This window comes from Schistocerca piceifrons, chromosome 6, assembly GCF_021461385.2.
Source record: "Schistocerca piceifrons isolate TAMUIC-IGC-003096 chromosome 6, iqSchPice1.1, whole genome shotgun sequence".
NCBI classification, from domain to species: domain Eukaryota; kingdom Metazoa; phylum Arthropoda; class Insecta; order Orthoptera; family Acrididae; genus Schistocerca; species Schistocerca piceifrons.
Window position 1 is genome coordinate 8,877,157 of NC_060143.1, and position 10,211 is coordinate 8,887,367.

Sequence of the window (10,211 nt, forward strand, 5' to 3'; positions counted from 1 at the left end):
CGTAAGTGCACGGGGAGAGATCAGGATTGTAGGGTGGGTGCTTGACTGTTTCGACACAAGTCAGAAAGGCACAAATGCCACACTAATCCCTTGCCTATATGTAGGTTCTTATACACCAGCATCAGAGTCATGCCACATTGCATAATGCTGCAGCAGTGCCCTCAAACAGAAACTTTTTGGTCGCCCTTATATTCACCTTCTGCATCTCATGTCATCTACACTCTGTGTGGCAAGAGAAGAGCTCAGACAGCTAGTAGCACAGTTGCCAGTATTTGATGTGGTAGTGCAGTGGGCCAGTGATTGGTGGGGCAGGGAGTGGGGTGATCGACCGTCCCCTCCTGCCATTCGGCCCCATGGCAGCCATAACTTCAGAGCCTAACAATGCCACGGAATTCATTACAGCTTTCTTGTTGGCAGCATTCTACTGAATGATGTGTTTCTTTATCACAAGTTTTTTCTCATCCACTAGCAGTGTTTGCCTCTTTACACAAACACTCACAAATATATATTCAACAATACAGGTACAGAAAAATGTACAAATGTTACATGTAAAATATCAAATAAAGATGTTATCTTAATTTTACATGTGGGAGAACAGAAACCACAAGAGCATTTTCATCAGATTGATCATCTATTGTCACAAACACACAGACTACAATACTTTTTCTGCTGCTGTCGTCATCGTATGATAAAGAAATTACCAAATTTTGTATGAATTCTTCTGTTACGCCTTTTGTGTTAAAGCTTGAAATCTCTTTCCACACGTGATTTGTGAAATTATTTTAATTTTCTGACATTATTTGTGTGACAGCCTCATTTAGCAGCCTCTCTGTCTCTGCAACATAAAGGTTTTATTTCGCTCCATGACATCTGCTTTTATTTGGGCCAAGTCAAGTTCAATGGCGTTGGTACAGTGGAAGAGATATAACTTTATGGCTGTTGTTCTCTGCTAATGTATCAGTTACACACTGCATCTTCTGTGGCTTGTATCATTTCACTACTTCCAGAAGTTCCACTTTTCACATATTGTGTTCAAAGCATGTTTTATTGTCTTTCAACCATCTAACTATTTTATCTCTCCTTGCAGCAGCCATTGGTACCTTATTTAATTGTACAAATGGTATGGTGTTCATTACAAAAACACTAACAGAAATGACATTTGGTAGCAAGCGAGTAACGAACCAGCCTTTGAATATATCTTTGTTCATTTCCTCTTGGTAATCGACGTGTTTTTGCCTTTCTTTCTCTTTTTTTTTTATTTATATTTTTTTTATTGAAACATTACCATAGTACCAGGAACAAAACTGTTTGTGGAGCCAGCATGAACAAGAATTAGTCACCCTTCCATAACAGCTGACTCACTCATAGTCTCTTGGCACATGTCGTCTGTCCACATGACGTATCGTGCATGATGTGCATTGACCCATGTTTCAACAACCCATCTTACATTCTCCGGATTCACTGCTAGCAACTCACACAGGAAATAACATCTCCTTGCTACAGTGTCTCTGCATTCCATTAGTACCTTTCGTCCTGAGAACCACTGGAGGGCAAGTGTTTTTTTTTTACGATGGAGGAACTTGTCATTCTGCGTGTAAACAAACTGCTGTTCAACAGTGACACCATCAACATTTTAAGTGTCGGGTACTCCTTCCACTTCTAGTATGCATATCTATGTTGCTGATATCACTTTTGTCAAAGTTGTCTGTTTCAGTCACATGACACTATCTCTTTCTTAACTTTCCAGGTGTCACAATAATCGGACTCCAAGCTGAGTTGGCAACCTCTTTATGGTTAGTGACCCTCTTAACTAGCACTGTAGAGATGTTCAATGCCTCTACCACCCTGACAATCATTTTAGGCACTGGTATCAAAGACCCACCATTGTCCCTGCCCCTTTCAAACTAAACACATAATCTGTATATAAATTTGCACACTAAAGATTTCAGCATAGCTCCATTTTCAAAAGTCCTCTTTTCTGCACTACAGGAAGCCATTTTCTACTCTCACGGCAAGAAACTCACAAAATTAGTGGGCGCGCTCACACACACACACACACACACACACACACACACACACACACACACACACACACACACCTACCACTAGGGCGTTGCAATAGTACCATAAACAAAATCTCTCGGTCTGGTTGTCCGTCGTGGATGTGCAAAGCACATGTGCCAATGCCACTTCAACTGTCAGAACTCTTCTCTCACTGTGCGGAGTATAAACTTTCTCAACTCACTTAAAGCTTTGTACTGCCGGTATTGTGTTACTAGGAAATAACATGTGATCCCTCTTACCCTTTGTTTTGAGTGCCTTACTCTGCTCTGCTCCCACTGCCCCCGTGGGGGGAGGGCGGAGTGCAGCAGTGTTTTGATCTATTTTTGTGTGTTTCTGTTGGCAGTTTTGGGAATGTTTGCTCCTGTAGGTAAGTACTATTCAGTCTTTCTGTCTCCCTAGGATTTTAACAGTTTTCTGTATTGAATTTTAATTTTTATAAATTAAATTTTATATACCAAGATATATTCATTTATCTTATATTTTGTAAGTGTTTTACTTTATTGTAGGAACCACATAGTGTGTGATTTAATTTGTTCTATACCCAATAATAGCATTTAAATTTTGTTGTGTGGATGAAAAAGTGGGTTAGTGATTGTATAAAACATTGTCGGTTTACTTGTGTTATATCTGGGTAAATTCTCAAGCTTTTGATTAAATCCTCCAGTGTCTTCATCACTTGTTCCTGATGAAGACTATAGATGATTTCACTGAAGTCCTGAGATTTTACGTAGATATGAAGTGACAAGTGAAACAAGAATGTTTTGCACAAGGATTTTGTCATATGAAACTGGATTGATGATTGTTAGTACACATGCTCGAGTGGGAGAGGGCCTGTCTTCATACTCACCATTATCAATTTCATTTCGGCACATCTGTACATGTCTTTTACCAAGAAACTTTTAAAGAGCAGATTTCTTTAATATTTTGTTTTCAAGGTTTGGAGAAACTACTGCATACAGTCAGAGACTTGGTAAATGATGCAAGATATGTGAAGGAAGATAAACATTGAATCAAACAGAGGATTAAGAAACAACAATTTTGAGTGAAAGATATTGTTTATTATATTTTGTGCATTGCAGTTAGTGGGTTATATTTCTTCTCAAGATTCTAATCATTTAAATTTGTTTAGGAGTTTGAAGAAGCATCAAAGTCAGCATAACACAACTATTAAATTTTTGAAGAAAAAAAGAAAATGTTGATTGTGCATAAGATCGTAAAATAAAAATAAAGATATTTTAATGTTATTACTGCTTGTTAAATGATTAATTGCCTGTTCTGCGGTTGGAGCTAAATAAAGATATGTTGAGTCTTTCTTATAAAAAAATTGCAGTGTAGTTATTACTGCTGCTTCAGTTTGAATTTGTATAGTTTCCTTATAGCTGACAAAGCTCTCATGCCTGTTGAGGGTACCAGTATTACTCTCTGTATTATTGCTGGAGTTCTCTCTCCGAAGCAACATGGCACTGTGGTAAGGCACTTGACTTCCCTTCAGCAGAATGGCTGTTCAAATCCCTATCAAATCATTGAAATATAGGTTTTAACTCTTAAGGCAGATGTTGAAATGGTTAGTTTCAAAAGAACATGGCCAGTTTCCTTCTTCATCCTGAGCTTGTGCTTCATCTCTGAGGCTCTCATCATGAACAGTAACCTTCCTTCCTTTGTGGAGTTGTCTAGAGTGTGCGTATCAAGTTCAAATAATATGCGTGTTAAAGTTTAGCACAGAACATGTAGAAAGTGACACTGGTATGACTCTGGTTACCTGCTCCAGCAGTCAATTTAAAGTGCTTTGTACGCACTGAAGACATAGTTTCAAGCTTTTTCGTTTACTTGTTTGGTGCTGTTTAAGCCTGTTAGTACCACCTATGACTGTATTTAGGAGGTAGATGTAAAGACATTTTAACATTTGTCATTGTAATTTGTTGTACACTAATAAAATATCTGTTGACACCATTTTCTGCAATCTACATGTTTTGTTGTTCATATAGTACTAATTAAATCAACCATTGTATTTTGATTTTCAATTTAACATAATTATGTGTCTCATTTGTAATATACCTACACCTTCCTTCCACAGAATTTATTTAATTTAAATGTGTTAACACTTGTCAAATTTAAAACTAAAAAATCTTTATACTTTTTTGTTCAGTTATCTGAAGTTTCTTCCGCATTTCTGTCTGTTTTGTAATTCTTTTACTTATTACTGCCCTATCTGCTGTAGTCTTTCAGAATTGAATGTTTTCATTATTTTTAACTTTACGTAATAGGCAATATGTCCACCTTTGGCGTGGATAACGGTGGCAATGTGTTATGGCATGGAAGCAATGAAGCCTTGGTGGATGGAGTTGACACCACATCTGCACATGCAAGGCACTTATTTCCTGTACATTCTGGGGAGGGGGTGATGAACTCTGACACCACATTCAATCACATCCCAGACATGTACAGTAGGGTTCTGGTCTGATGAGTTGGGGGCCAGCACATCAGTTGGAAATTGCCACTGTGTTTCTCGAACCACTCCATAACACTCCTGGCCTTGTGACATGGCACATTATCCTGTTGAAAAATGCCACTGCCGTTGGCAAACATGATTGTCGTGAAGGGGTGTATGTGGTCCGAAGCCAGTGTAAAATACTCCTTGGCCATCATGGTGCCTTGCATTTCTTGATGGAATGCCCATTTTTTAACCATTTACGTTCCCACTTGGGTCTGTCGTCTGAGTCATCGGCCATTTAGCAAACAACGCGTGGGCTGTCGACCACATTTTACTTTTTATCCATCGTAGCAATATGGCAAAGGCCATTTAAATTTTAGTTCTGGACCTCTGTTTCAATATGGCGTATTTTATAGATCTTTCTTTGCGCCCCTATTTTTAGCTGTCTTCTATTCCGTCAATTGGGAATGATCTTTAGTCGTTTTTAATTCCTCTCTTTGTTTTCATGTTTCATAGTTTTGACGTGGGCTCGTAACCTTAGTTGTTCTTGCACCCTAAAACAAAACAGATGGTGCCTTACACGAACTCCACTGAACCCATGGATGCCCATGTGGATGTTCCCCATAGTGTAATGGAGCTGCTGTCAATTTATCTCTGTCCCGCAGCACACACAATATTTACTTTTTGTCACAGACCAAGAATGAGAATGATCTTATTGTCTCTTCTGTCAATGACAAACGAATCAGTAAAACACACACATCTCTTTCTCTCCTGTTATCATTCTCTTGAAGATGTTTGCCACCACTAGAGTCAAATTTCTGGTTACACATTCTTTCCTTAAATGAATTGAGTCTTTAATTAAGACTGATTCAGTCCTCTATTCTAGTAATCCACCACTTTTGTCCAAATGTGAGAAATTAGACTGATATTTATTGCTTGCTGAGTTTTTAGGATTGCAGTGAGGCAATCATTTGGCAGTCTCCTGTTTTATGCATGATATAGAAAGTTCTCTTAGCGCATCTTCTTTCATTTAGCCAGCCCATTGGTATGCCGTTCTCCTGAATGTTGTTCATTCAGTTCATGCCATCTGTGGGTAATACTATGTTGCCACTAAGTATCCCAGGCTCATGTCCATCGTAATGTATCACTTCCTTCACTTTTGTTTTATTATCTTGTGGCTTGTTCTTTCCACAAAACTAGATAACCCACAAAAAAATCTTTCATTCTTCTGCAAAGTTTGTGCTGTTTTATAATTTCCTGGTAGTTTAAAACAGAGTGCTGGACCAGAACATGAAATTGGAACCTTGTGATTCATACACGGTATTCTTATGGACTAAGACGTACATCTGTGTCTTCACTCTGCCAAGCCATCTCCAGTGGGAGGGTACTTTCTGTACCTCTGTCACTTCCACCTTTTCCTTTTCCATTTGCAAATATTTCATGGGAAAAATGATCGTAGTTAAGCTTCTGTGTGAACTGGAATCTCTCTGATTATATGTTCATGAACTTTTCTCGAGATATACACAGCAGGAAGCAATATATTGCTTGACTCTTCAAGGGATGTATATGCTCGAAATTTTAACAGTAAACCACACACTAATGCAGAATGAAACATGCTGCAATTCTTCGAATCTTCTCTATTTCCTTTATTAGTGCTACATGGTAAGGATCGCAGACTGTCGAGCATTATTTGTCGAATGAAGGTTTCATAAGGTATCTCCTCTGTGGGTGGACTAAATGTCCTGAGGCCTCTTCCAATGAATCTGCCTTACTTGCTGCTGTGTCGTCTGAATAAGACACAGCCAGGGCAAAAGCACCACAGGCACAAAGATGCGAGCTGGTGCCAGTGCCGTAGGGACTGTCCAACTGCGTGAGTTCCACCAGTGCCATGGGTGGTGCTGAGAATGCAGATATTGACTTCGCCTCAGCCGATAGCTGGCTGAGTACAGTCTGCCAGTGACTGGACTACAACGGATAAATCCTACTAGGAAGATAGAAGAGCAGCTCTTGCCCACTTGGTTAGAGATCATCATCCAGGGCTGATTTTGACAGCGAATGTCATTAAGTGAACTCTTCAAAGTGAACAGACAGTTGTTGTGAATTGGATTGCTAGGTACTGTGAACTTTATGTATGATTATTTGCAGTTAGACATTGAGGGCCTTCTTTGCGTTACCTTACATGCAGTGTTGAAGACTTCATTATTCAACAACTCACAAAGATAAGTAAGCCTTTTTAACTCATTTGTGTGTCTTTGTTACTAATTTGTTGGGAGTGTTGTAGAACATTCGTTCTCCTGTCCTATTACTTGACCTTGGTGGGATATAGCTGTGTAACAGTGGCAGGGCAAAATTGTCATAGTGGTGTACCGCACCAGAAACTGCTTCACCAACTCACAAACTCAGCCTACTGTAACAACAGTGGAAACTCAGCCTCCACTGCAATACTGGTGAGACCTTTGGAGAACTGGTGATGAGGGTTTACAAAACTGGTGACGAGGGCTAAAGCTTGTGATTAGTTTTATGTGGTCATTCTACTGTAAATCACCCCGTATGCATACTGCTAGATGTTTCATGGATGTGGCAGATTCCAGTGATTATTCCGCAATTGTGCAATAATACAAAAATGGGTCTTTTTGCCAGTTTGTGCACAGTATGTTACATTTGTTTGAGGTGAGGGTCACCTGCCAATCCCTTCACCAAGCATCCATCTTCTGCAGATCATGTTGTATTTCCCTACACTCTCCTAGCATTGTGACTTCTCTGTATACAACACCATCATCCGCAAACAGCCTCATGGAACTTCTGATGTTATGCACTAGGTCATATGTCTTTGTTGTGAAATGTAATGGTCCCATCACACTCCTTGGGGTGTACACGAGGTTATTTTTATGTCTGAAGGTTTCTCTCCATTGAGAATGACATACTGTGTTCTGTTTGCTAGAAACTCTTGAATCCAATCTCACAGCCAGTCTGAAATTACGTACACTTGTATTTTGTTCGTATGGCAGCAGTATGGAGCTGTATATTGAACTCCTTCTGGAAGTCAAGATATCTGTATGGTGTGAAATTTGGCAATTGATCATAAATAATGTAAATAGTGAGATCATCCACATGAGTGATAAAAGGAATCCATTAAACTTCAATTACACAATAAATCAATTAAATCTAAAGGCTGTAAATTTAATGGAATATCTAGGAATTAAAATTACGAACAACCTATAAATTTGAAAGAACACAAAGAAAATGTTATGGAGAAGGCAGAACGAATGCTTTGTTTTATTGGCAGAATAGTTAGAATATCCAACAGATCTACTAAAGAGAATGTCTAAACTACACTTGTCCATCCTATTTTGCAATACCGCTGCGTGGTGTGGGATCGTTACCAGGTAAGATTAATAAAGAAGATCAAGATGCTTCATAGAAGGGCAGCACATTTTGTATTATCGAGAAACAGGAGAAAGTGTGTCATGGATATGATACCATATGTAGGGTGGAAATCCTTAAAACAAAGGCATTTTTCATTGTGGCGAGATATTTTCATGAAATTTCAATCACCAACTTTCACCTCCAAATGTGAAAATATTTTGTTGACATCAACCTAGTAGGCAGAAATGATCATCATAATAAAATAAGGGAAACCAGAGTTCTCAGAAAAATATAGGCGTTTGTTTTTCTTTGCGTTGTTTGAGAATGGAATAATAGAGAATTAGTGTGAAGGTGGTTCAGTGAACCTTGTACGAGGAACTTAAGAGTGGTTTGCAGAGTAGCCATGTGGATGTAGTCAAGGAATGTGGGAACAACCAGAGTATAGGTATCTAATGCCTTCTGGGTCTCACGAATGAACGGATCAAATTGGGTTTCACACAATTGTTGTTTTCAGAACACATGTTGATTCCTATGGAGCATATGTCTTTCTCCAAATATGTCATAATGTGAGTGTAAAACATGTTCCAAAATTGTACAATGTATTGATGTCAAAGCAGGGGCATATATTCAGTGTGTGGTAGGTCTGTGCTGCATGCCCATAAAAATTGATCTATTTTATGAGTACTTCTATTTATGAAATCTTAGGAAGACAATTAGCAGAGGGACAGGAACAACAGCTTGTTCTGTTCTTTTACTGGACACAAGTATGACTGACTGTGACCTGTGGCAGTAAACAAACCCAGACATGCACTCTACATGCTGCATGGAAACATTGTCCACCAGCAGATAGGCTGAGCCTTGTGGAGGGGGAAGTGTGCAATGTCAAGGCCACACATTGTTGAGAAAATGTGGGGAGGAGGTGAAAGACAGAACAGTGCACGCACGTTCAGTTTTCCGGACGGGGTGTGACTTTACTTCCTTTATAGTGTACAATGAAAATACCTGCCTGTTCACTTTGATCAGTAAGGATGCTTTAGCATGTGGGTGTTATGTATTCTAAACATGTTCCCTAAGGTGTTATTGGTTTTCTTTTAACTGTAGATGTTTGTAATCATCTAAAATACAGTGATGAGTTTTGTTTACAAAAGTAAAATAGTTTTTAGTGTTATCTTTCCAATTCAGAATTGGCGAAGGAAGTAAATGCAACTTTGAGATGCTAGCTAATACTTTTTTTATGAGAACACTTCAAGAGTAATTGGAAGTAGTTAGAATAGGTAGCCCAAAGCCACCATTATGTAACTTAGTTTCAGATTAAAGTACACATCAATTAGTCATCATCGACATTTGTAAGTGCAAAATCACATTCAATCAGTTAAAAATGTTTGAGAAGAACGGAGTGGACATCTTGGTAAATGAACAGCATCAAAGTAATACTAGCCAGCACAACAAACAAGTAAAAAGGAATAGATAAATTTGTAAAAGACACATTGGTACATTATGTTATTTAGCTAAATGAAGCTCCCATTTCGAGGACATCATAAGTCAGATGCTTCTGATAAAAAAAGAAATCACCTGGCATTAATAAATGTTTTGAAAAAATATGATCCCTTATTAGAGGCAAACTTTAATACAGCTACGGTATTTTGAATAAGTTCCACAGTTATATGAAATGACATTATTAAAGCTGTTTCTGTAGTATCAAGGAATCACCAAAACAGGAAATAAAATGGGCAGAGTTTGTAGACATTATGCTTGAACAAACTTCTAACATATGGTGTAAATCACAACTGTCAACAGTCCTGTGTTATGTTCAAGAAGGCATTGTGAATGAAAGATTCTTTTATTGTACTGATGTCAGTGCAGATAGAGGTACTAATGATTTGTTTTCTCAATGCTAATTCTTCGATTTTTCATGCTGAATGGCTTAGTTGATGAATTGGCCATTGCTCAGAAGTTTGTTGGCCAGAATTATGATGGAGCATCAGTAATGAGTGGTCGTATTAATGGCCTGCCAAGTAAGGTTTTGTCAAGATATCTGAAGGCTCTCTTCACTCTCTGCTATGCCCATGTATTAAATTTGGTTTTGCAACAAAACATCTCTAGTATAAAAGCATGTAAAATATTTGTCGTAACTCCGAGTGGTCTTTCTTCATTTTTTCCAAGTCTTCTAAAAGAATTTACACATTACAGGAATATGTTCAAAGAATGTTCCATCACTTTTGGAAACTAGTTGGAAGTCCTCATCCAGTGTAGTCCACACAGTTAAAGAACACAGAGTAAAACTGCTACTATTCTTTCACAGTATTCTCGATAACTGTTCTCTATAGCAGTGATAATTGGGACAGCAATG

The 10,211-nt window shown here is 38.4% G+C and overlaps 1 protein-coding gene across 9 annotated transcripts in view; it reads left to right on the forward strand.

Moving 5' to 3' along the window:
• Window positions 1-4,006, forward strand: part of LOC124802855 (ATPase family protein 2 homolog) — a 72,982-nt gene extending 68,976 nt beyond the window's left edge. For all 9 annotated transcript variants that reach the window (XM_047263883.1, XM_047263880.1, XM_047263878.1 and 6 more), the window contains one exon: window positions 3,000-4,006. The gene's annotated coding sequence lies outside the window, so the exon portion shown is untranslated. The remainder of the gene's footprint in view (window positions 1-2,999) is intronic.
• Window positions 4,007-10,211: the final 6,205 nt, after the last annotated feature.